Genomic DNA, 26,625 nt, shown 5'->3' with positions numbered 1-26,625 from the left:
ATATGATTTTTTTTCCAAAAATGGGATTATTCGCAGAAATTCTAAGACAAAAACTGAAATGAAAAAATGTTCATCGACTTTCTTTTTATTTTGTTTTTCGTATTATCATTTTTTCATGAAGTTTTGGAACTCCAAATTTGATTTTTGTGCATTTTCATCCCAGAAATATACACGATACAAAAAAAATTACAGAACAAAAAGTGCTCAACACAAAATTTCTTACAAAAGAGGTCCCATTGAAAATTTCTTAGGACGCAAACTTTTGCACTTGGCGCCCCTTCAAAAACTATTGTTTTGATGGAAACAATGAAGTTGAGCTTTTCAAGCTCATTATATACAATTTTAAGCTCTCAAATTCGAATATCTGGTTGGTAGCTCGAAATTATGATCGGAAACCCCTGAAAAATGAACTTGAAGTTTTAAAGTCGAGTGCATACATTTGAATAGTCTAATTGGTCAGTCGTCTACTTGGTCAGTTGAAAACCCTTTTTTTTTTTTTTTTGTTTTTTTGTAATATAGACCCTTTCCCGGCATCCTATCTTTCCCCCTGATAGAAAATTCATCTAGAATGTTCAGATTGAGTTTTTCTATTAATTGGTTTCTAATTTCTATCTATGTACTTTCATCAGTAGGATTTCAGTTCAGTACTTCGCAGTAGATGGATTTTCACAAATTTTTCTCGATATCATAATTCTCCAAAGATATTGCACTTGTCCTAAAAAGTGGCTACTTTAGATGATTTTTTTTTTTTTTTGCAAAATTAACTAATCAATTGGCATTCAAAAATTTTAGTTACGAGGGCTCTAGAACTCATAATTTTGCAAAATTCAATTCCCATTGAAATCTCCAATGAGCACCTCAAATAGTTCCCTCGTCAGATGGGCAAATGCACCTGCACATTTTTAAACAATAATTGCATAATTATGATAGATTTAATCTTAGTCATTGTGGTGCCCGTTTTAAGTATAGGTAGTCATTGTAGTGCCCAGTTGTGGGCTTGAGGTGCCCGAATCGGGCACCACAAGGTTTTCTCATTTAAAATAGCGGAAATTGATCAGCATGCCCTCTAACGTAAAAATACAAAATTTTTGGTGGGCACCACAAGGACTAATTTTATATACTTATAGTCAAAATAGTGTTTGATGTTTTTATTCAGATGGCGCTGCCTTCTAATATAAAAATTTGTATTAAAGGTTAATGTGGTGCCCTTCAGTGATTTTCAAATACCTGCATTGTGGTGCCCGAAATTGGGCAACACAGCATTGGCATAGCAATTCTATTTATAGATGACAAGACAGGAAGGTGAAAGCAATAAAGATTCATGATTAGCACTATGCTCATCATTTTCATATTATACCTAATCGAGTTCCTCAATACCTCATGTTTTTGTGAGTGATTTTGTTTCAGACCAACATGATTGTGTTTTTCGAATTATGCAGTGTTGGTGTGCACAAGTGTCTGAAAATGGGGGGGGGGGGAGCGTGATGAAAAGACACCCTCTCCCCTGCCTCCTAAGAAATTTGAAATTTGTCTGCTCCCCTCTCGATTAAAAAGAATAAAAAATTGGAATCACACCCCAAATTATTATATTTTCTGACATACCTAATGAAAATTGAAAAAAATTAAGATTAACACACAACACTAGAAAAAATCCTCCCACCTAATTAAACAGCAACTTAATAATACTTATGCACTATTACTTTGAGAACTTGTTCAGGCGTGAATTTTGGAAGGGGCATGTTAAATGTTCAAAAACAATGCTTTTGTACATGACAAGAAATTTTCAAAAATTCACAAATTTTTCCTATTACTTTTTGTGGTTTTTTTTACCCTTTTGGCCTTTGAAAACCGAATTCGAAAAAAGAACAGAACATTTTCAATTTTCCGTGAGTGAAGTGAGGTCGAAGCGAAAGCGTCAGAAAATTTACAATTTGTGCAGTTCAAAAAAAAAATTTTAATGTAAGAAATTTTAATTCCAAAATTTTGTGCTTTTGGTATTTTATGAATGCAATTTCTCATATTTATTCGTTATTTTTGCACTTTTTTGCCCTGTTACCAAGCACCGACCCTGTAGGTATTGATTTGGTTATGATTCTTCAATTTCTGAGATTAATTTCTCATTTTCAAATTTTTTTGAAAAATTGCACTGTAGAATTTAAATTTGTTTGAACAGGCCAGAGCAAAGCTTTAAAAAATTGATGATTCAAGAAGTAAAAAAACTTATGCAAAAAATTGATTTTCATTGCTTCAGCATTTAAAAATGTCAACAATATTTTTCGGATAATAATATTTAAATAGGAATGAAAGCGTAAGCAAAGCTTGGGCAAAAGCTTTCAAAAATTAATAATTTGTCAAAAGTAAAATACCTAACATTATTTTCATTTTTCTACCCTCCAACTTTGGTCTGAGAAAATAAGAGCAAAAACCGTGAAAAATTGAAAACTTAAAATAAACACTATTCTTGAATTTTCGATGATGCAAAAAGTTTGTTTTCATAACTTTAGCATTTTCAGTTTTCAGGAAATTATAATTTTTTAAAAATACCCAACAAGGAGCCTCTTGAGGTGTCCAACTTCCGATTTGAATGAGACCACAATTCTTGGAAAGAACATGGTCTAAAAAAGTAAAAATCCCAAAACCAAATTTTCAGCCGCCCAAATTCATTTCTCAATTTTTGGCGAATGTTTGAAAAATCAAAATCCCAGTTGACCACATGCTAGCAAAAAGCTAGCGTTTTATTCGCGTTTTGATAAGTTGCTAGCAATTTACTCGCTTTTTGTGGCCAGCAATAATTATCTCGCTAAAAGTAAGCGATTTTCTTGCAGTTTTTCGCTAGCAAATTCAATTCTAGCAATTTTCGAGCTGTTTTCCAGCGACTCTCAGCTAGCTTTTACTTCACTTTAACTTGCTCGCCTTATGCTAGCGTATTACTGGCGGATACTTGCTCGCAATTCTATGCTAGGACAGTTCAAGCAATATTCTCGCATATCTCAGCTAGCTTTTACTTCACTTCATACATGCTCGCCTGATGCTAGCGTATCACTGATGGATACTTGCTTGCAATTCTATGCCAAGAAAGTTCAAGCAATATTCTCGCATATCTCAGCTAGCTTTTGCCTCACTCTATACCTGCTCGCTTAATTCCAGCGTATCACTGACTAATATGTACCTGCTCACAGTTTTATGATAGGAAACTTCAGGTAATATTCTTGCATCTCTGAGCTAGCATTTACTTAGCCATCTGGCTCTAGAAAAATGTAAGCATATCTCTAGTTTCTGCATCTGGTGACTTGGCGTTTTCTTTGTAGTCAAATGATAGGAACGTGCTACCAGATCTTACGCATTTCTCACCGATAAACCTTTTTCTGCGTTATTTATTGTAGCAAAATGCGAGCAAGTATCTTTTCCATCCCTCAGCGCGCATACAAAAATCATTAAAAATATTCCTGCATATGACAATAGGAGTAATTGCACCCCCCCCCCCCGGCCGATCTTCCGGGGCAACTTTTTTCTTAAAGGGGACAACAAAATTTCATCAAATGGACATGGAAAGCTGTAGTTTATTCTACACTCCAATTTTAACACCCTCTGAAGACGACTTCAGGTGGGTTCAAGTCATTTTAGAGCCTCCAGTAGGCTTTTGAAACTTGAAATTCCCACAACATTAATTAATCAATTGGAGTTGGCAAGCTGAAATTTACTTCGCAGGTTTCAAATGGTTTTGAAGCTTCCAGCTACTTTTAGGAGATTCCAATTTTCCAAAAAACGCCATACAACCTTCGAAAATTCGCTGGAGGCTCCAAAACGACTTGAAATCCACAAGCAGTCGACTTCGTAGCGTATTAAAATTAGTTTGCAGAATGAATTTCGACTCTCCATTTCAGTTTGATGAAATTTTGTGAAAATTTAAAGTTTCAAAAATCTGCTGGAGGCTTCAGGAATTTTCAAAGAGTCGCTGGAGGCTCCAAAACGACTTGAAATTCACCTGCAGTACTTCGTAGCGTATTGAAATTAGTTTTCAGAATAAATTTGAGCTTTACAACTTCAATTTGAGTTTCAAAAATCTGCTGGAGGCTCCAGAACTGCTCAAAACAAGTTGAAACCGTTTCCCATTGATTTGGCATGTCGAAAATAGGGTATATCTCAAATGTCAGGTTTCTTGGTCAATTTGGTAAAATTTTGATTTTTTCTCACATTTTGGCCAAAATTTGATTTTTGAAAATTCACCAAAAATCGAAAAAGGTACTTTACCACTTGAAATTTTGACAGGTGATGAATTTTTGCATGATCTTTCGATCTACCTTTGTAAGGTTTGAAAAATTTTGTGCACGTCCTATGTTGAAACGCGAAATCTGCGATTTCGGCTGACCTTTCAATCAAAATTGCCGCCATTTTGTAAGTAAGGCCAATTTTTTTTCAGCGAGTTTGCTTTAAAATGTTCCTTAGGATGTCCCCTTTGCCGTGGACTAAAATGTTGTTCAAATGTTTTTGAAATTTTTCATTTTCATGGTTTGTTTGATACTTCATTTTCAAATTTTAAATTTTGACAATTTTTCTATTTAAAAAAAAAATTTCATTTTTTATTTAATAAAGAGATTTTTCAACCTAAGCGCTAGCATAATGCTAGCGAATTGCTAGCGTCGATCTCTCTCATGGTATAGTTTGCTACTCTTAGATAAAGTGTGTCATCAAGTTGAATATAAGCTCAAGGTGGTATCTTGTTGAAAAGTAAGAAGAGTGACATCACTCTTCTTATACTATCCCAAGATGCTAGCGTTATGCTACCTCTGAGCTGGGACAGTCGCCTAATTTTTGGAATTTCCTGGAAAAGTACCACCTGTTAAAGGTAAACACCCAGAATTTTTAAAAATTAATTAATGGTAATTACTTTACTGATCAAAGTTTTTCTACGCTAGCAAAATGCTAGCTTCTTGCTAGCATAATTTGCGCTAGCGTAAATGGTGCCGGAATATGAGACACTTTATGCAAAAATTGCTAGCAAATCAGTCGCGATTTGGTCGCATGTACGTAACAGAATGCAGAGCAAAGTGCCAACAAAATACTAGCTTTTTGCTAGCTTTGTGCCAGCTACGTGCTAGCTAAGTAGCTATTTGTGCGCAATTCTGCTACTCTAATGCGACCTAATCGCAACTGATTTGCTAGCATTTTTTTAAAAAAGTGTCTCAAATTCCGGCACCATTTACGCTAGCACAAAATTTGCTAGCATTTGGTCAACTGGGATTGACTGTTTTTGTGATTTATGCTTTTTAAAAAAATAAGTAGGCACTTTGTTGATCAGTAAAAATCATCAAAATAAGTCCTAAAACTGATATTCATTCCTCAAATCCAAATTTCACCATCTCCAGCCATTCCGGACCCTCCAGTGTGATTTTTCAATTTTTCAAGAATTTTGAATAGGTATGCTTCAAAAGGCGTGAATATGAAGTTGGGCAGCTAAAAATCGAGTTGTGTGTTAAACTCGATCTGTTTAACGAGTTTATCCACATTTGAACCGATTTTGGGAGGGACACCTCAAGAGTGGTTTTTTGACGAGCTTTTTTTCAAAATAAAAATAGGTATCCAAAAAATCAACAGTTTCCCGTTTGCGATGAAATTTTTGCACGAATTGCTGTACTTCGTCCAGAACTAACCCCGTGAGGGTGACTTTTGCCATTTCCCGACATTCTGGAGCCTCCAACGCGATTTTCAATTCCTTGAGAATTTTGAATTTGCTCCAGAAAGTGATTACTTATTCACGTCCTAAACTTTTGATTCTTTATTTCTAGTGTGTAAGCTGTAAGTACATATTTGTTCATGAAAAAAACAAAGAAAAGAAAACATAGTGCGAAGTAGTGTTTTTAATAGAATTTTGTGACTTTGAAAATGATGATATGATCATGGTATGCCATAATAAAAACGACAAATTCAGAAAATCACACTGGAGGGTCCAAAAACGGCTCGAAATAGCGAACTTCGATCTGGGGGGGGGGGGGTGGTTCTGAACTGAATACAGATATTTGTGCCAATTTCCAAAATTTCCTCGTAAACGGAAAAATCGCGCTGGAGGCTCCAGAATGGCTGGAATTGGGTGAAATTTCGATTTGGGGAATTAATATTAGTTTTAGGACTGATTTTGATAAGCATAGGTAAATCACCAAAAACTGTCTCTCAAATCTTCGTCAAAAATCGAAACATGGAGTTGGGCAGCTGAAAATGTGTTTTTAGAGGTTTTAGACCACATTCTTTCCCAAAATAGCCGTCCCGTTCAAATTAGAGGCGGGTACTGTCGCGAACGTCGCAAAATACGCAAATTGTTGGCCACTTGGCAATCTTTGTTTTGGTTCGATTCTTGAGTTTGTATTTTTTGTTATCTTGTCAGTTGATAAATAAAACTTGCAACGAACGTTTCAATAATGGTAACCCAAGCTCGTTACTTATTATTATGGTAGCAGAATCGTATGTATTTATTTTGTAATTCGCGAAACGTAAATGTTACTTGTTAACAAGTTACTAATTTTTTTGATTTTCGTTATTATGACGGAGGAAAAAGTGAAAATATTGACGTCTCGTAAAGCTAGACTTCGCGGAGCTTTGACTCGAATGTTAAATTATGTTAACAATTTAAATGAAAATAATACTGACGAGTCTGAACTGAAGGTAAAGTTAGGTCTCACTGAAGACTACTATAAAAACTATAACAATTTAATTAACGAATTTGATGAGGTAGAAGTAAACATTGACGAATTTATTGAAAAGTTCGAAGATGATTATGTTCTAATTAAAATAACGATTGAAAAGTTTCTTTCTAAAACGAAAAAAGTTGAGCGTCAAGTCTCTAGTATTTCTAATAACTCCGAATCTGGTTCTAGGTCGATTAAAATTCCAAAACTGGATATTAAAAAGTATGATGGTAATATGCTAAATTTTAAAGAATTTTGGTCTTCGTTTGCTTCTATTCACGAATCTGATTTAAAACCTGAAGATAAATTTAAACATTTAAAAAATTTGTTAATTGGAGAAGCTGAAAACGATTTAAAAGGTATTCCTATAAGCGAAGATAATTACGAGATCGCGTGTAATAAATTAAAAGAAAAATACGGAAATGAAAAACGAACTATTCAGTTGATTTATAATACGATAAATAATTTACCTAAATCAAATAATTGGACTGGTAATTTAAAGAAAACTTACGAGACTTTAGAGACAAATTTGAGGTGTCTTGAAGCGTTAAACGAAGAAATCGATAAAAATACAATTTTGTATTCTACAGTTATGAAAAAATTTCCTTTTGATTTTATAATACAAGCTAATATCGATTCTAAAGAAAGGTCTTTGAAAGTTTTACGCGAAAAAATTGGTAATTTAATCGAAAGAAGAGAAGACTATAATTTTAATAGTAATCCAAATGAAAACGGCTTCAATCCTAAAAATCAGCGTAATTTTAAAGATGATAAAACTAGAAATACTACTGAAAATTTATTAACTTATAATAATAAAGGTAAATCGAAAAAATGTTTCTATTGCGGTAAGAATCATTATTCAGACGAATGTGAGAATTTTAAAACTCAGGAGGAAAGGAAGAAAAAATTAATCGGTTCTTGTTTTGTTTGTATGAGTCCAGATCATGTAGTTAAAGATTGTCCTATAGATAAACCTTGCGTGTATTGTAAAAAACGGAAAAGTCATCATCGAAGTATCTGTTTCAAGCTTTTCCAAAAAGAAAAATCCGAACCTGTGAACGAATCCAAAACGACAACTGAAAATCTTTTGACGAAGGAAGAAGAGGGTAATCTACTTACAGCTACGGTGAACGTGAGTAATAATAAATTTACTGAAAGAGTAAATACAATATTAGACTGTGGTTCTCGTCGATCGTATATCACTAATCGTTTAGCGAATCAATTGAATTTGAAACCTCTGAGCTACGAGACGCTGAGAATTTCTACAATTTGTAACGAATTGCCGAAGGAAATCTCATCAAAGGTTGTAAGATTGGATGTAATTACCAAGGATAATGAACGTGTAAAAATTACAGCGAATACGATACCGAAAATTATTAATAAATTGAATATGCCAAATGTTGAGTTGAATTCTAGGTTTAAAAATTTCAAGCTCGCTGAATTCGATGAAAATTTGACGCCAGAATTATTGATTGGTAATGATTACATGTTCGATTTTATTATCATGGAGAAAGTAATGATCGATGAAAATACCTCGCTTTTGAATTCGAAGTTCGGATGGTTCAAGATAGGTCGAATGGAAAAACGACAAGAAACTGCGGTAATGTTTTCAGAAATACAAATGGTTGAAAAATTATGGGAATTGGATTCCATTGGTATTAAAGAACCTATTGAGAATACTGATGACGATATAGCGGTAAAAAATTTTTATGAAAATATTAAATATGTTGATAATAAATATTACGTTAGCTGGCCGTGGATAGAATATCCACCAAATCTCAAATCGAATTATGGATTGGCGTTGGGCTGTCTGAAATCTCAGATGAAAAAATTTTCCAAGAACGAAAACTTGCTTGTTGAATACGACAAAATCATGAAATCGCAAGAAGAAAAAGGAGTGATCGAAAAAGTAAATGAATCTATGGATAAAAAAGCAGAACTTGTTCACTACCTACCTCACCATGAAGTAATTACACCAGGTAAAAGTACGTCTTTACGCATTGTTTATAACGGTTCCGCTAAAATTACTCGAAATGATCGAAGTTTAAATGAATGTATGTATCGTGGTCGTGTATTACTTGAAGATATTTGCGGGTTATTAATTCGTTTTATGTTATGTCAGTATGCGATCGTCGCAGATATAGAAAAGGCATTTTTGCAGATCGGTTTAAATTTAAAAGATCGCGATTGTGTTCGTTTTGTATGGTTAAAAGATATTAAGAAACCATTTTCATTAGATAATTTAGTAATTTATCGTTTTACAGCGGTTATATTTGGAGTAATTTCGAGTCCTTCTCTACTGAGTTTGATAATTTATCACCATCTGAATAATTATGATTATGATTTCATTTTTATTTTGTTAAAAAGTTTCTACGTTGATAATATGGTTCTGAGTATTAATGATATTAACAAAAGTCTCGATTTGTATAATAAGACTAAAACAATTTTTTATGACGCTTCAATGAATTTAAGGAATTGGCAAACTAATTCTAAAGAATTACGAGAAAAAATTGATCCTAAAGATAGGGAATCTAAATCCGTTATTTCGGTTCTTGGTTTAATTTGGGATTCTGAAAAAGATGATCTTAAAATCAAAAATAAATTAAACGAAATGTCTTCAGTAATTACCAAACGTGAAGTTATTAGAGTCGTCGCTAGTATTTTCGATCCGTTAGGATTTTTAACGCCGGTATTATTATTAGCTAAGCTATTTATCAAACATCTTTGGATGATTAAAATCGATTGGGATGAGGAACTATGTAACAAAGAGAGAGATTCGTGGTTAAAACTGTCACATATTCTTGAAAGTATCGATTCGTTTAGAATTAATCGTTTCTTTGGTACAAATGTTAATAATCGTGAAATCGAATTACATTGTTTCGTGGATGCGTCTTCTAAAGCTTATGCTGCTGTAATTTACTTAAAAGTCGATAATATTACTCGTTTAATTTTTGCTAAATCGAAAATCGCTCCTAAAAATAATATTACTATACCTAAACTTGAACTTTTAGCTATATTTATTGGTAATAGAGTTATGAAATTTATTAATGAACAACTTAATAATTTTGTTACAATTTCAAAACGTGTCATTTGGTCCGATTCTAAATGTGCTTTATCATGGCTGTACTCGAAAAAATTATTACCAAAATTTGTTGAAAAAATAGTTCGAAAAATAGATAAATCGTTCATGTATCGGTACGTTCCTTCAATTGATAATCCGGCTGATGTTGCAACTCGTGGATGCGAAGTAAAAGAGTTATCTTCACTTTGGTGGAATGGTCCAAAATGGTTGGTTATGGATGAAAAGGAGTGGCCCAAAGCAGAAAGTTTTCCAAAATTCGTCGAACCTGACTTCGAACCTGCGTTGCTAGTGACTACTCCTGTCTTAAAGTCGCCTTTTGGTATTGATTGTAATTCCTTTGGTTCGCTTGATGATTTATTAGACGCTACGCTGAGTTACGTAAAAAATGTCAACCCTTCTAATATAACGCAACAAACAACCAAAGTCCTTTTTGATTGGATTCGTTATGTGCAAGCAAAAAATTATCCTGATGAAGTTCAAAGTAAAAAACCGAAACGTTTGCAGAATCAATTGGGAGTAAAATTAGACGAAGAAAATGTTTTAAGATGCTATGGTCGTTTAATCAATTCTGATCTTGATGATGGTCAAAAATATCCAATACTGCTTCCTGAAAAAGAATATTTTACTCAATTGGTAATCGAAAAAGTTCACCAAGAAAATTACCACGTCGGTGTTCAGCATACCTTGAACGAAATTCGAAAACGGTATTGGATACCAAAGGGCAGAAGTACTGTTTACAAAGTTTTGAAAAGGTGTAAAAATTGTAAATTTTACGATGGTGGTAGTTATCAATACCCTCCGATGCCGCCATTACCGAAATGTCGAGTCACCAAAAGTTCACCATTTTCCTGTTCTGGTATTGATACTTTTGGTCATTTATATGTTTATGATGGACATATTCAAAAGAAGGTATTTGTTTGCATTTTTACCTGTATGGTTACTCGCGCAATACACTTAGAATTACTACATGATATGACAACATCGGAATTTTTACTCGCTTTTAGAAATTTTATCGCTATTCGTACTTTACCGAATCTGATTGTTAGTGATAACGCGCCTCAATTTAAATTGACTAAAACTTTATTCGAAAAATCGTGGGAAAATATTATTTCCGATCAAAATGTGATTGATTTTTGTAAAAGTAGTAAAATAGAATGGAAACTTTTGCCAGAATACGCACCCTGGCAAGGCGGATTTTATGAAAGACTTATTTCCCAGGTTAAATCATGTTTAAAGAAAACTATATTTAACAGTAAATTATCGAGTAATCAATTACGTACAATGTTGTATGAAACTATGTCAGTTTTAAATTCGCGCCCAATTGTATATGTCGGTGAAAGTGATCGCAATGTTTTGACGCCGAATGATTTATTAAACTTGAAATTTAGTTATATTCCCGATTTAAAAAATTGTAAAAATGTTAATTTAGTCGATTTATGGAAAAAGTCGAATGCTATTTTGGATGAATTCTGGAACCGATGGAAATGTCAATACCTAACGAGTCTTCGTGAGAGAAACAACTGTGAAAAGAAAAGAAAAAATGACGTCGATTCGATTCCGAAAGTTGGAGACATTGTTCTTGTTGAAAGCGAAAAGTATACTCCAAGAGGATCTTGGAAAATAGGGAAAATCGTCGAAGTCTTCAAAAGTGCAGATAATCTAATAAGATCTGCTAAAGTCGAATTTGAAAATAATGTTAAAGTTGTTAGACCAATTAATAAACTATATCCCATTGAAATAAATTAAGTCGCGAACGTCGCGAAATTTTATTTTTATGTATTATTATTTTTTAAATTTAATTTTCGTTTATTATTTCTTTTATATTTTTTTTTTCTTTCGTCCGGGAATGTCGCGAACGTCGCAAAATACGCAAATTGTTGGCCACTTGGCAATCTTTGTTTTGGTTCGATTCTTGAGTTTGTATTTTTTGTTATCTTGTCAGTTGATAAATAAAACTTGCAACGAACGTTTCAATAATGGTAACCCAAGCTCGTTACTTATTATTAGGTACCTACAAGACGTTCTCTTATAAGAGTACAGGGTTCTCAGAAATATCGGGTACCCCAAAGAAAGTTTTTCAATAAAAATATAGGTTGGCAACGTGAAATAGATGCATATGATTGGTGGAATGTTATCTCTCCAGTCCAACAATCAATCATGTGCTATCATTATTATCATTCACTGTGACCAACCGAAGTATTTAGCAGAAAACTTTTATAGGGGTACCCGATATTTCTGGGCACCCTGTAGCACAAGACATGTAAGTATTTTTCTTGAAAAGAGGTTCACCTAGAAGAATTCTGACTAAAAATGAAAAATTTTCCAAAGATTTTCACTTGTCCGAATATTTTTTTCATTTCTTCAATTTGGAGGCTTCGGAATTTTATACTTTTATAATGTATGTAATAAACACTCATTTTCGATATTTTTAGTTTTCAATCTTGAATATTCAGTACTCAGCTTCTACCATTTTATATCATCAAATTAGGCCAAGATTTACTCAACATTTGCGCAATACAAAAATGAGGAAAAAAGATACCCGAAACAAATCGGGAGGAATTGTGTTTGCAACAGCATGAGGGAGGAGGGGTAAAATTTTGAATTCGGGGCTGAAAAAAATTGAATCACCTATTCAAGCCTACAAGGACCACTGGTTAAAATTTCAGGTCCGTTGGTATATAATTTCAAATTTTGGATTTTTCAACTTTTATCAAAGAACAGACTACATAGTTAGACTGAAGAGCATTTTTTCCAGATTTTTGTAATTCCAAAACTTCTAAAAATTAACGAAAAATTCTGAAAATTGGGAGAGCCTCTCTTTGGGACACCGATAGAAGGCTCCTCTAATTTCAGACCTCAAGAGCACCACGAAGGGGTCCAAAAAAATTGGGCTTCAAAAGAGGGCATAAATTTTGGAATTTTTAGCTGACAAAAATTGAGTCTTCTATTCAAGCCTCCAGGGATCGTTGGAAAAAATTTCAGCACCGTAACTACGTATGTTATGTATTTCAAGTTTTGGATTTTCAATGACTGTGAAAGTCTTTTTTTCAGATTTTTGTAATTCCTAAACTTGTAAAAAATTACCGAAAAATTATGAAAATTAGTGGAGCTCTTCTTTGCAACCTGGATAGAAGTCTCCTTCAAGTTTAGCTCTTTGGAGCCCCCCAGAACGGGTCAAAAAAATTATTTCCCTAAAATGGGGTTGAATTTTGGAATTTGGGGCTGAAACAAATTAAGTCATTTTTTCAATCCCTCAAGAACCACTGGTAAAAATTTTAGCTCCGTAGGTATATTACTACAAATTTTGGAATTTTCAACTTTGCAAAAAAACAGGCTAGGTATGGTATGTACTTAAAGAGTATTTTTTCCAGATTTTCCTAATTCCAAATCTTCTAAAAATAGGCGAAAAATTCTGAAAATTGTGTGAGCTCTTCTTTGGGAAACTGGTAGAAACCTCCTTTAATTTCAGAGGGTCCCTTGAAGATGTCCAAAAAAAATTGAGCCCACAAGAAGGGGGTAAAATTTGAATTCGAGGCTGAGAAAAGTTGAGTCTTCTTTTCAAGCTCCCAATGACCACTGGTAAAAATTTCAGGTTCATTGGTATATCATTACAAAATTTGGATTATTCAACTTTGCCAAAATTGGACCTCAAAATGGAGAGTATGATTTGGAAATCAGGACTGAAAAAATCGAATCTTCCTTTCTGGCCTCCAAGGACCACTGGTTAAAGTTTTAGCTCAGTAGGTACAGTATTTCAAATTTTGGATATTTTAACTTTGCCAAAAAACAGACTAGATTTGTAGAGTATTTCTTCCAGATTTTCATGATTACAAAATTTCTAAAAATTGACAAAAAATTCTGAAAATTGGTGGAGCTCTTCTTCGGGATGCCGGTAGAAGTCTCCTTCAATTTCAGACCTCGAGGCCACCTCCAAGAGGTCCAAAAAATATTGGGCCCCGAAAGAGGGGCCAAAATTTGGAATTTGGGGCTGGAAAAAATTGAGTGTTCTCTTCGAGTCTCCAAAGACCACTGTTCAAAATTTCAGCTTCGTAGGTATAATATTTCGAATTTTGGATTTTTCAACTTTGCCAAAAAACAGACTAGATTTGAAAAGTACTTTTTCCACATTTTCGTAGGTTACAAAATTTCTAAATATTGACAAAAAATTCTGAAAATTGGTGGAGCTCTTCTTTGGAATGCCGGTAGAAGCCTCCTTCAATTTAAGACCTCGAGGACACCTCCAAGAGGTCCAAAAAATATTGGGCCCCGAAAGAGGGGCCAAAATTTGGAATTTGGGGCTGGAAAAAATTAAGTGTTCTCTTCGAGTCTCCAAAGACCACTGTTCAAAATTTCAGCTTTGTAGGTATAATATTTCGAATTTTGGATTTTTCAACTTTGCCAAAAAACAGACTGGATTTGAAGAGTACTTTTTCCACATTTTCATCAGTTACAAAATTTCTAAATATTGACAAAAAATTCTGAAAATTGGTGGAGCTCTTCTTTGGGATGCCGGTAGAAGCCTCCTTCAATTTCAGACCTCGAGGCCACCTCCAAGAGGTCCAAAAAATATTGGGCTCCAAAAGAGGGGCCAAAATTTGGAACTTGTGGCTGTAAAAAATTGAGTGTTTTCTTCGAGTCTCTAAAGACCACTGTTCAAAATTTCAGCTTCGTAGGTATAATATTTCGAATTTTGAATTTTTCAAATTTGGCAATGTTGGGCCTCAATAGAAGGGTTAAAACCTGAGATTCGGGGCTGAAAAAAATGGAGCGTTCTCTTAGAGTCTCTGAAGACCACTGTTCAAAATTTCAGCTTCGTAGGTATAATATTTCAAATTTTGGATTTTTCAACTTTTGCCAAAAAACAGACTAGATTTGAAGAGTACTTTTTCCACATTTTTGTGGGTTACAAAATTTCTAAAAATTGACAAAAAATTCTGAAAATTGGTGGAGTTCTTCTTTGGGATGCCGGTAGAAGCCTCTTTCAATTTCAGACCTCGAAGGCACCTCCAAGAGGTCCAAAAAATATTGGACCCCAAAACAGGGGCCAAAATTTGGAATTTGGGGCTGGAAAAAATTGAGTGTTCTCTTCGAGTCTCCAAAGACCACTGTTCAAAATTTCAGCTTCGTAGGTATGATATTTCGAGTTTGGGATTTTTCAAATTTGGCAATGTTGGGCCTCAATTGAAGGGTTAAAACCTGGGATTCGGGGCTGAAAAAAATGGAGTGTTCTCTTCGAGTCTCTGAAGACCACTGTTCAAAATTTCAGCTTCGTAGGTATAATATTTCAAATTTTGGATTTTTCAACTTTGCCAAAAAACAGACTAGATTTTTTTTGGGGTGTTTGTAATTACTTGATTTTTACACTGGTCATGTGAGATTTAAATCGAGCTGTTAAGGTCAAGCTTTTTAATTAGGTCTAAGAATTTTTCAATTTCAGAAGGGTCATCTGGTATGAATAGGGATCTTTCATCTATTTGTAGGGATAGTCTGTCCTGATGTAAGGGGGGACAGTGAGATAGTAAGTGTTGGACAGACATAAGTTTTGACGTGCAGAACTGGCATGTGGGTTTTGGGGTCTTTTCATAGAGGTGATTGTGGGTGATTTTTGTGCAGCCAATTCTCAATCTGGTTATGAAGAGTATTTTGTCCAGATTTTCGTGATAACAAAGTTTCTAAAAATTGACGAAAAATTCTGAAAATTGGAATTTGGGGCAAGAAAAAATCGAGTGTTCTCTTTGAGCCTCAAAATGCCACTGGTTATAATTTCAGCTCTTCAAGTACATTTTTTCAGATTTTGTATTTTTCAAATTTGGCAATGTTGGGCCTCAATAGAGAGGCTAAAACGTGAGATAAATGGTTATTTTGGAAGGTAAAATCCACATTGGAGGGGAGAGCTGAAATTGGGCATGCAAGAGCACCCCAAATCCTTACTCAACGCATCAAATACTTAGTATCAGTGTAAGAATTTTCAGCTATGCAACATTTTTTTTTAAATCATTGAATTTTGCACATGTCCAGATTCTACAACTTCTTAATAGTTCTGAAAACTGAAAAATAAATTCCCTTTGAATTAAATCAATCGTTTAAAACAAAGGATACCTGGCAACAGCGCTGGGCACTTCATTTACTAGTTTTAATAAATACACATGGGCACCACTAAGACTTCTAACACTACGGGTTCCAAAAGGCATAATTTCAACACAATACGTTGGCCTCCATATACACGGGCACCACTATTACTACTCAAGACCCGGGCACCACAAGCTACTAGGTATACGTATTGATACATACATTACTTTACTCTATATACGTACAATGTATATCTAGATATGACTCTGCGTTCGCAATTTTGCATGGGACGTCATTTGAAAACAATGTCGGAACTCGATCGACGACTGCACAGTGCACAATATCTAATCTCTGCATAGTTATGAAGTACATCTATGCAATGTACCTACGTTTACACCATTATGGTTATTTTTCTAACCTACACACACAAAATTCACACACCGCCTCTGGGTACAAGGCTATTGTTGACATGGTGCGGATTTTTCCTTTACGTCATTTATCGTTACGATTTTGAAATTTCGATCCAAAAATCCATTTAAGGCATTTGTAAGCATACGTATTCTTTCTTATCGTACTGCTTGTGCTTCGTGTCGAAACAAATTTTATCAAAGTTGTGTTCATATGCCGGCATATACCTATCGATACACCGATGCATGTGCGTCGATCGTCACCATCAATGTTTATATCAAACTATGTCACATAGCCTATAGTTCACGGGTATGGTACCAAACAGTTACGCTATTTTTCATACACTAATCACCTCGAAGGTCCGATTAGTCGAATTGAGAGACAGCGATAGAGAAAAAAACAACATTTCAATGCTAATTGAAACTAGATCATTTTACTCAGCAGACTTGGACGTTTCGAGTGGCTCTAAACAAAACGAAAAAACGTGATCGTTTCGCATGCTGCGGGCTCTTCGATCATGTGACAAGATCAATGTTGCATCAAAACCACTGCGTGTGACTGCGACACTATGTACTAGGTGTGCCAATTAAGAACGCTGACAATATCATAAGAGTTTATAATTCTCATATATTATTATATGTTTATTCCAAATCTGTATCGTAAATCGAACACGATATCGTATTACGTAGAATACAGATATTTATTTGTTTAGATAGTAACTAGTACTTCGAGTAAGTACTTCATTCACACTCTGAGCACACAGCCATAGCACACACGCCGGTTAAACCTCGTGGTCAATGCGACCAAGGTCCGAGTACCTACATTTGTACTATACACAACAACAAATTAATTCTTTTTCTATAAATTCGCACACCGCTCTGGTATAAAACAACAAAAGGCGAACACTAATCCGGTATTCACGTAATCGTAAAACCGTATTTGAACCTGCACTCTCGCCGGCCGCCGCGTTCACCACACGTACCGCATTAAACCAGTTCATCGAGCAATAATAACCTTCTCATGTGAACGGTATCATTACATCCGATCGAAATACCAAAAGCCAACAGCCAACAGGTGACGGAGAAAAAGCAAAACCTACGGGTACCCAAGAGCACCGCGAAATTATACACGTATTCTCCCATTAAACTAAATGAATTATTGTTTTATGGAGCAAATTTTACGTTATGCTAAGTCGGATCAGAAATAAATATACGGAACTAGACGAATGCCGATCAATCTTCATGGTTTAGATTTCGGAATATAGCGTTGAAGAGAGTATTTTAGGCCGAATTTCCATAAAATACAAACGCTTCCAATTTCAAAATGAATGCTTTACACTTTGAAAAATGAAGAATGACTCAATTCATGGGTACCACAATGATTTCAAAAAATAAAACGATTTCAAAATTAAAATGAATTGAAATTTCAATCAAAATTTACAGCATTCGATATTAAGAAGCAGTATTTTTATTTTTCGGTGATATCACTTGAAAGCTGGATGAATTGCTTCGGAAGTCTAGAAGCATTTATTAGATACCGACCTACAGAATCAAATTCGAAAATGTTGCAAAAATTACCTAAAAATTAGCTAAAATGCTGTGAAAAAAATTTAAAATTGCTAAAAATTTACAGAACATTGCAATAAATTAATATGAGAGAAAGATCGTAAAAATCTCTAAAGTAGCAAAAACCTAATCAAACTACATCAACAAGAAAATGTAATGTTATGAGAAGTGCGTGAAGTATCGAAGTTAATTATGAAACTATAGCTTTAAAATCGTTGAAATCTACAAAAAAAAAGACAAAAATGACAAAATTCAACACAAATTTTGCAAAAATTGTTTTAAAATTTGTCTGAAAACAGTTGAAAATTATTAAAAGTTGATAAAAGATTGTAAGAATCAAGAAAAATTTTGCAACAAATGCTTCAAATTACAAAAAGTTGGTGAAAATTATGAAAAATCTATCAAACATTTTTATCACCACTAACGACAAAATTTCGCAAAAATTGCATAAAGTGTACTTAATAAAATATGTGCTGTAAAATCGCAATGATCACTTGGGAATTAATTAAAACGTTGACAAAATAATTTCAATAAAATTGAACAATAAATTGACAAAAACTGAAAAAATGTCGCACCAACTCGTACTTACTTGAAAATTTTTTCAAATATCGTTAAAACAACTGAAAATTCTTGAAAGATCACATTCCATTTTGATATAGTTTGGTTAGTTTTTCTCAACTTTTCGCAATTTTTTGTTATTTTAGGCATTTTTGTGATGTTTTGACTCTTATTTAAGGTTTCGCTGAAATCGGATTATGCCCGATCGAGTGATTCCATTACCAGGATATGCATGTTAATAAGCCCAAAACCCGTTAAAAAAAAAACAGGGTGCCTCGGCTTTTTTAATGATTTTTGGATGAGCTTTTCATTTTTGGACGATCTTTTTTAAAAATTATGTTGATTTCAAATTCAACTTGAGATGGGTGATTTTTATAGAATTTTTCGCACTGATCACTGAAAAAATTCTATCACGTCAGGATATTTCACATTTTCAGAGTTCTGTTGATGGCACTATTACCTAACACCGAAATTTTATCAATTTTTGGCAGCTTTCAAGTTATCTCTACGATAATTTTGCGGATTTTGTTATTTTATTTGAGATATTTTTAAAAAAAATTTCCAATGTTTCATCAATTTTCAGCCAATTTATATAATTACTATGGCATTTTGACAGATTTTCAAGCATTTCTCGCAAGATTTTGCTCAATTATGCTAATTTTTCATGAATTTATGACAATTTTCAGCAACTGGGAGATCGATTTCACAATGATTTTTATAATAATTTCTGAATTTTTGGCAAAAAGGATGACTTTTTGATGACTTTGATGGGCCGGTAGACACCTTGAAAAATTGTATGGTGATGGAGCAGAGCCCACCACTCATGATTTTTGAACCATACCACTCACTCCCGGAATCACGACCATCGAAGAGAGGCTGAAAAAGTTAAAACTCGAAAAAAATATAGGTAACTTGGTTCAAATCAAATGAACGTATTAGTCGTGACATCGGTATTTTCAACCCTGAAAAAGCAGAAATCGTTCATTTTTCTATTTCAAAACACCACTTTCGTGTAACTTTGATTTTGAAGTTTTTTTCATGTAATTCAGCAGTTTTCTCTGCAGTACTATTATCATTCAAATGGGATTCGATTTTGGACCAAAATAATTCCTGATAGCACTACCATCGGGTATTGCCTATATCGAGTTATTATGCTGAATTTAGATCCTTCAAAAGAACAACGCTGATTGAAACTAAATCTCGAACTTTAGCCACATCTTTCTGAGAAGAATTCAACTAAAAATGAATAAGACACATCATCATGAGCAGCCCGAAGCTAATAGAGATCCCAGACACGTGTAAAGGCGTTACCATAACTCGTTGATATATCATATCGCATAAATTTTGATTTGAAAAAACATATAAACTTGTGTTTAGCAACCTATCGAACAATCTCTTAATTGCCGCACTTATCAATATGCATCCGATTGTTGCTCCGATAAACCACCATCAACACACATAACTGAGCAGGCAAACGTGTTGCTCTTGATCGTTGCGCTGCGTTGACTTTGTAAACGCACACACGCGCTTGTAAAGTATTCATTTATTTCTACAGCCTAATTGCCAATAATTCGGAATGGTTTTTAATTATTAACAAAGCATCGCCGCTATTCCCTTGTTCGCCATCTTTTTATCGCATTTATAGCATCAGCATTGCCGAGTAAGTACTTAACGCAACAACGCCTGCAGTCTGCACTTTACCACTTGGACAGAGGATGTAATAAAACACGTGCTAAATACGTTCGCGGCGTAAACCTCGTATCGAGCAAAGCAGAGAAAGAAGTGAGAGAAAAAAAAACGTGACATCGATGCCAAAACGTGTCCAATAATCTGCGTGTACCATAAATCGTTAAATTCTCGAGACAAATATTTCAGTACGTAATTAAATTACGATAAGAAGACGTGATTTTTGCACAGCGCTGGTTCCGCAATGGGCAATATGTGTATTTGTACCAGAAGCCGAAAACAACACACTCGATGTGTGAATCATTAGTTTTCCTCATTATCGACATTATGTACTAGAGCAATGTTGTTGTATGTTCAATTGTTCAGCATTGATTACCTATACGGAATTCTTTTTCTTCTTTCCCACCGTGTATTATCGCTCAATTCGAGAAAAACTTGGGTAATAATTTTATCTTGGAGGTACTTACGAAGTTCCTCTTTGAATCAGCTTACGAAGATTTTGATTTGATCGAGAACACGTTCGTTTCCTCTATTTTTAATTTTTGCTTGGAATCGTAATTTTATTTTCAACAATTTGCACAATGCGAGATAAGACATCATACGGAAGATGAATCAGAAATGCATATAAAAAATTTGTTAATAGGTAATTTTTCGATTTTTTTTCAGTTTGCTAATTTTTTTGGCTGATTTTCAAAAATTAAATTTCAGCATCAATTTTCTCCACAATTTTGAAATTTCAAACTTCCGTACCTACAACAATGAAAAATTTGAGCCCTGTACTCAATATTTATCCCATGGAGTACCAAAAATTTCAGAAATGTTTCGCTGAAGTTTTACAGAAGATGATTTCTGAGCAATATTCACGACTGTTTTGACTTATGAGCATCCTGGTGATTAAACTCAGTTTCATCAAGGAAAAATCAAAGTGCTAACTTCAGGAAATCACTCATACTTATTATGTTGACCATTTGAGCACACGTATAATAAGCAAAATAATTTCCTACATGCCAATTATTTCTTCCCTTCACAATTCCATTTCGGTTATTTCATTCTACATTTTTTTTTAAATACACCACAGGGGATCATATATCTACTTACACATATATAACGTGATGATTGGTTAATTATCGATCGTTTCCTTCGTCTTGCCCACGTATTCCGAACTAATCGCAACACTTTCACTCCGCCTCCACTATGACTTTTCTTACAATGAATTGAGTCGGCTCAATGAGGTAAAAATTGCTAATTTATGATCAGATATTGTATTTTTAGAGAGGAGGGTGAAAGATTTGAGAAATTGCAATACTTCTCGGTCATTCTATTTAGACTCTGAGTACATGAAATATTCCAAGAAACATGGAGGACGTTAATACTTAAATTGCAAAATCGTATTTTTTTGTTCTTTCATCTCCAGTCTCTAAGATTGATTTTACAGAAACTTTTCTCATCCCCAAGGACATGTTGGTAGGTAAAATTTCCAGTTCAGCTCCAGAAATTTAATACATAAACAAAATGATGACAAAAATAAAATAAATTGAGACAAATTTGATCCTTCGCCTCCTTTAACATCAAGAAACAACTCCGCGGAAAAATAATTTCACTTCACCATTGAAGCAATACTTTCAGGCATTTTAAAATTCATCGACCTAAAATATAAGATTAATTTTTCATGAAGTTTGAAAGTTTTCAAATTCTCAAAAATTGCGATGCTTTTCAAGCTAGAATATTTCGAGGGTTTACTTTCAACAATTTACTGAACTTTGTAAACCAGAAAATATTTCAAAATCTAATCAAATTCTTCATTATTGGTACCATATTTGGTAAGGTACGTAGATACGTAATTTTGAAATTTATATACGTCGAGAATTTTCCAACTTTCGTTACATTTCCAAATCTAATAAATAATGCAAGTGAGAAAATTTCATTTTCAATGTTATCCTATTTCGTTCACTTCTAAGGTGACTAATTAAATTTTCAAACTAAAAATACCCTTTCGCTTCGAGACTATAACAGAATTTTGCCGACAGGTAATAATTAGACCTACTTGATGCTCAAACTTTGACATTTTCCACTCGATAAATACTACCAAACACTGAAATTTTCCCACAAAATTTCAAAATGACCCCAACGAATTTTCAATCTGAGCAAACCAGGCGCATTTGTAAAATAACACCTACCAACATGAGCAAAAAATTACTCTATTTTCGACTGAACACAAAAATGACCATAAATTATAGACTCGAGTAAATATAAAAACTTTCCACCGACACATTTAATCCGTGTTTAGTCTCGAAAATGCCACTTCAAGAACTTCTTCGACGTCTGGGGTATACGTAATCCCTTCGTTTCCAAGTTTTCTTCAGGGCTCCAACCGAGCAGAAATGGTAAAATTAATCTAGAAAGTCTGCTCGTATTTAAAAAATGAAAACGACAGAATGTAACGCTGAGATCTTTTTCTCTTTTCTCATCACATCGGATAACAGACCCCCGGGATATAAATCAACTGCCAAAAACGAAAAATAAATAAAAAAGTGCATCTCTTAGCGTATGTTCACGAACGTATGCTGAACATAAGCGCATCTCAGCAGCTTATCAATCATCGAGCTGATTTTAGCTTTCGACACGAGTCAATTTTTCCCTCGATTAGTCCCACACATGCACGCGTCTCAGACTGCGACTCGGTTAATTTCATTGATAAAACCAGTTTCAATTTCGTCGAAGCCGAATGCTCGTATATTTAAATCCTCGCTCATCTCGAATCTCGAGTAGGCATAATATCTTAAAAAACGATACGGACGCGACTAACGAATTAACCTGAATTAAGAAATCACAAAATATTACCATACAAAACGTGTCAAATGTAGCTTCACCCATTAACCTGCATATATAGTTAATATCTCGCGCAAGTATATAAGTACTATATAAACGTATCGAAGGAAATAAAAACAAACGCCTACTTAATGAACCGACATTTAGCATAGATAATGACAACATGTCAGTTCCCGAGTGAAGGTCGAGGACGCCAAAGACTAGATTCACACCCACTCACATTTTACGTATACACACTCGAAACGTCTACGAACGAGCTTTATGTATTATAAACGCACCGCAATTTTGTGCGACTTGACTCTTCGATCATCCCATATGTTCCCGCATCGATGACGTAACCGACGACGACGACGACGACGACGACGAGAACGACGACGATGGTACCCGTGTCCGACGTAAGGCAAAGTAAGGAGCGGAGTCCCTAGTCTATTTGTTGCATTCGATTATCACGCCCGGTTAATTATGCATTATGAGCTTTATGGCATGGAAATTTGCATACCGATACTTACGCCAGCGGTAATCGAACGTAAATACGAGTAAGTATTTCGATTATATGCTTACGTTAGCGATCTTGATATTGAATCGATCAAGATCATTGAAATGGGGATGCGAACAGGTGCGTTATGGTGAAGTGCTGAGTACCCGGTACCTGGACCTACGTCTTGTTTACTGTCTGTGAGGTAATGTTGACATAGTGATGATTTGTCGCCTTGAATTTTTAATTTTCTTCTCCAAACACACGTGTGCAAATTTCAAGTGATCCAGAATGTGGGGCCGTTTAATGATCATTTGAACTTTTAAGACAAATGGTATTTAGTCACAAAAGTATAACATTACAGGTAAATTCATCGAGCATATAATTTAAGGATTCTACGAGATGTTAGTTGTGTGAGAGAAAAATCGTCTGTCTTTTTTTAACCCTTTCTTTGAACAACTGGATCGAAGAGAGGAACTCTTAAGTCTTAAGTTGAGTAAGTACCTCCAAAGCACGATTCAAGGAGTGAAAACTACTCTTCATCCAATTACAGAAACTTGAAATCGGAAGATTTCAAAAAATATTTAAAATTTTGAAGGCCTTTTTCTCAGGAGGTAAGAAATAAGGAAAAACTATACTTCGAAAAAAAAAAAAAATCCGCATACCCGTACACGAAATCATTACGAAGACGTAATTGTTGTAATAGTGATCATAACTCTGTATTATTCATCATCATTTATTATAATTATATCAGGACTCGTACTCCATTTCTTCCAAAAAAAAAATAAATAAATAAATAAAAATAACTTTGGTAACCAAAAGAGCCCGAGAAAGTAACGAAAAAGTAATCACGAAGTAACCAAAAAACTTATAAAACTCGCGCAAAACATTTTAACGTAGAAAAACACAAAAAAACAAAAAACTTTTCAAAAAAATTTAATGTAAATAAAATTATGATGTAACAAAACGTTCTGAATAAAATCTGACAATGAAGCTCAATCAGGATTTTAGCACGAAAAGGAATCTTTAACAAATATTTTAGCAAAAAAATGATAGACACATTTTCACAATTTTTCTCAAAAAAGTGAAGCTTTTTGTAAATTACTTATTGGAGGGAAAAGTCAAACTTTTCGGATTTTTTTTGCAGAAAACCGAAATTTTTTAGACCATGATGGTTTTAGCGAAAGTCGAGGGCTTTTTAGCAATGTGCTGACAAAACTAAGCTTTTTAAGAAAAAAGTGAGACATTGGCAGTTGGTGAAAGAAAAAAGGAAAATTTTTCGCAATTTCTAGTAAAGAGCGAGACTTTTCAGCAATTCTGGTAAAAAACGAAAATTTTTCAAATTTTGTGGACGAAAAGCAGAACTTTTTGGTAATTATCGGCAAAAAAGTGATAATGTGTTCAGAATTTTCCACAAAAAAACGACAATTTTTAAAATGCTGCCCGATTGCTACCTTGTGTCCTAATACGATTTTATTTTTGGGTGATTGGTGATTGGCGTTGTTATTCGTATTGGTAGTCATAATCGCAGGCACCTCATTTATATATTTCAAAAAATCGTGTTCGAAACAGAGGAGGAGGTATTGCAGAAGCAGCACTGGTTTAATCCAAAACTAAGTGAATTTCATGTCAATAAAAGGTTGAGATCTAACCGTAAAAGTTTTCAAATAGGGTCGGTCGTTTTCCTTTTTTTTTTTTTTAATTTGATGAAGACCGAGCAGAAAAATTTGACCAAATAACCTCAATAAAACGTGAAAAAACTTTCAAATTTTCAAATCAATGTTCAATGTCTCCAATGAGGGGTACAAATGTTTTAAAAATTCAAATAATTTTTGAAAGTTACAATTTTTTTTTCAATTTTTTTCGTTTTATAAGTGGTTTTTTGATGTCTTTAATAATTCTACATACATCTCGTCACATTTAAGCCATAAAATAGCTCAAAGTTCATTTTTGTCAAGTTTGGGAGTTTCCAAAATGATAGTTTTTTTCCTACAAAATATGATCTCCTCAAGATGGCACACGTATCTAATTGAAATTGAACAACTAATTTGCATTTATACGTGACAGTGGACGTCAAAAGATCATACGATTTTTTAAAAAAAGTTTGAACTCTCGCTGGGGGGGTTAGACAATCTTAAGATATGAGTCTTCAATGTTTGATGGTTTTTCAAAAAAATTATAAAAACGTATCTAAAAAAATAACGCCGCTGCCCCCTGATCCAATAGGACTAGTACTGAAATAATATTGTTTACCGTACCATTGACCCTGAAAGTTTGGATTTGGAGACTGAAGAATTATTTAGAGAAAAGAAAGAAAATTTTTCCTTTGATGCCTCAATTTCGGCACCTCCTTTACAAAATTTGGTACCTTCAAAAATCACATGATATTATGCCTTTTGTCATATTTTCAGTAGCAAACACTCATCGAAAGTTTTCCAATATTGAAAAAATAAATTTTCTTACTATGATAGGGAGTTGAGTGAAAATTGGATGAACTTTTTTTGGCTGCAGCTTTGTAACATTGGAAGATTTCATAAATGGATACATATTTGAAAATATGAAAAATTCATGAAAATCAATCCCATTCCAAGATATAACTCGAAATATCATTTTCAATTTCTGAGAATTTTCAGTTTCTTAAAATCATGGCAAAAAATTAGTTTGAGAATCAATCTTTTAGTGTCCTAATTACAAAAAAAAATCCACATCCTTCAACACGCACTTTGAGGAATAAATGGTAATAGGTCTGAGGCTCAATAGAGCATGATCCCAGGTACCTTACGCTTCAATGAAGAAATTCTTGACCCGTCGATAAACTTTTACGATAACTTTCGAAAAATCCTTCATTCGAGCGACCTACAAACAACGTCGATGAACTTAGCGGTTCCTAAATAATATAGGTAGAGGTACGCTTACGCTGGCTAAAACGTAATGGTACGTTCGTCGCACCACGATATCTGTATTAAATCTGGCTGTCTTATCGAACAATTCGCTATTCTGTGCCGGTTCGGTTCGATAGCCACCTACAATTTTTAATTACGATACGAGTACTGGATAACGATTAGTTACACACCGAGTTCGCGCCGTATATAACTAATTAACATGTCAGCGGGCGAAAGCATTTTGCTGTCTGCGTGGCGGATTCCGTCCAACTCGAGACGCAGACTCGCGAGAATCGAGATACGAGTAATTAAAATCAATTCCACGACCGCGTCGTTGATCGCGCGAATTAGAACACGTATATCACGTCGCTTGTCGTTGCTGTGTTTATAC

General features: G+C 34.2%; 1 protein-coding gene across 3 annotated transcripts in view; it reads right to left on the bottom strand.

The window, feature by feature from the left end:
- The window catches only part of Mrtf (Myocardin-related transcription factor), a 136,128-nt gene that overhangs the window by 36,981 nt on the left and 72,522 nt on the right, over nucleotides 1–26,625 (bottom strand). The gene's annotated exons all lie outside the window — the stretch shown is intronic.

This window comes from Planococcus citri, chromosome 3, assembly GCF_950023065.1.
Source record: "Planococcus citri chromosome 3, ihPlaCitr1.1, whole genome shotgun sequence".
Classification (NCBI taxonomy): domain Eukaryota; kingdom Metazoa; phylum Arthropoda; class Insecta; order Hemiptera; family Pseudococcidae; genus Planococcus; species Planococcus citri.
The sequence above is the reverse complement of the archived record's forward strand: the minus strand, read 5'-3'. Positions and strand labels throughout refer to the sequence as shown.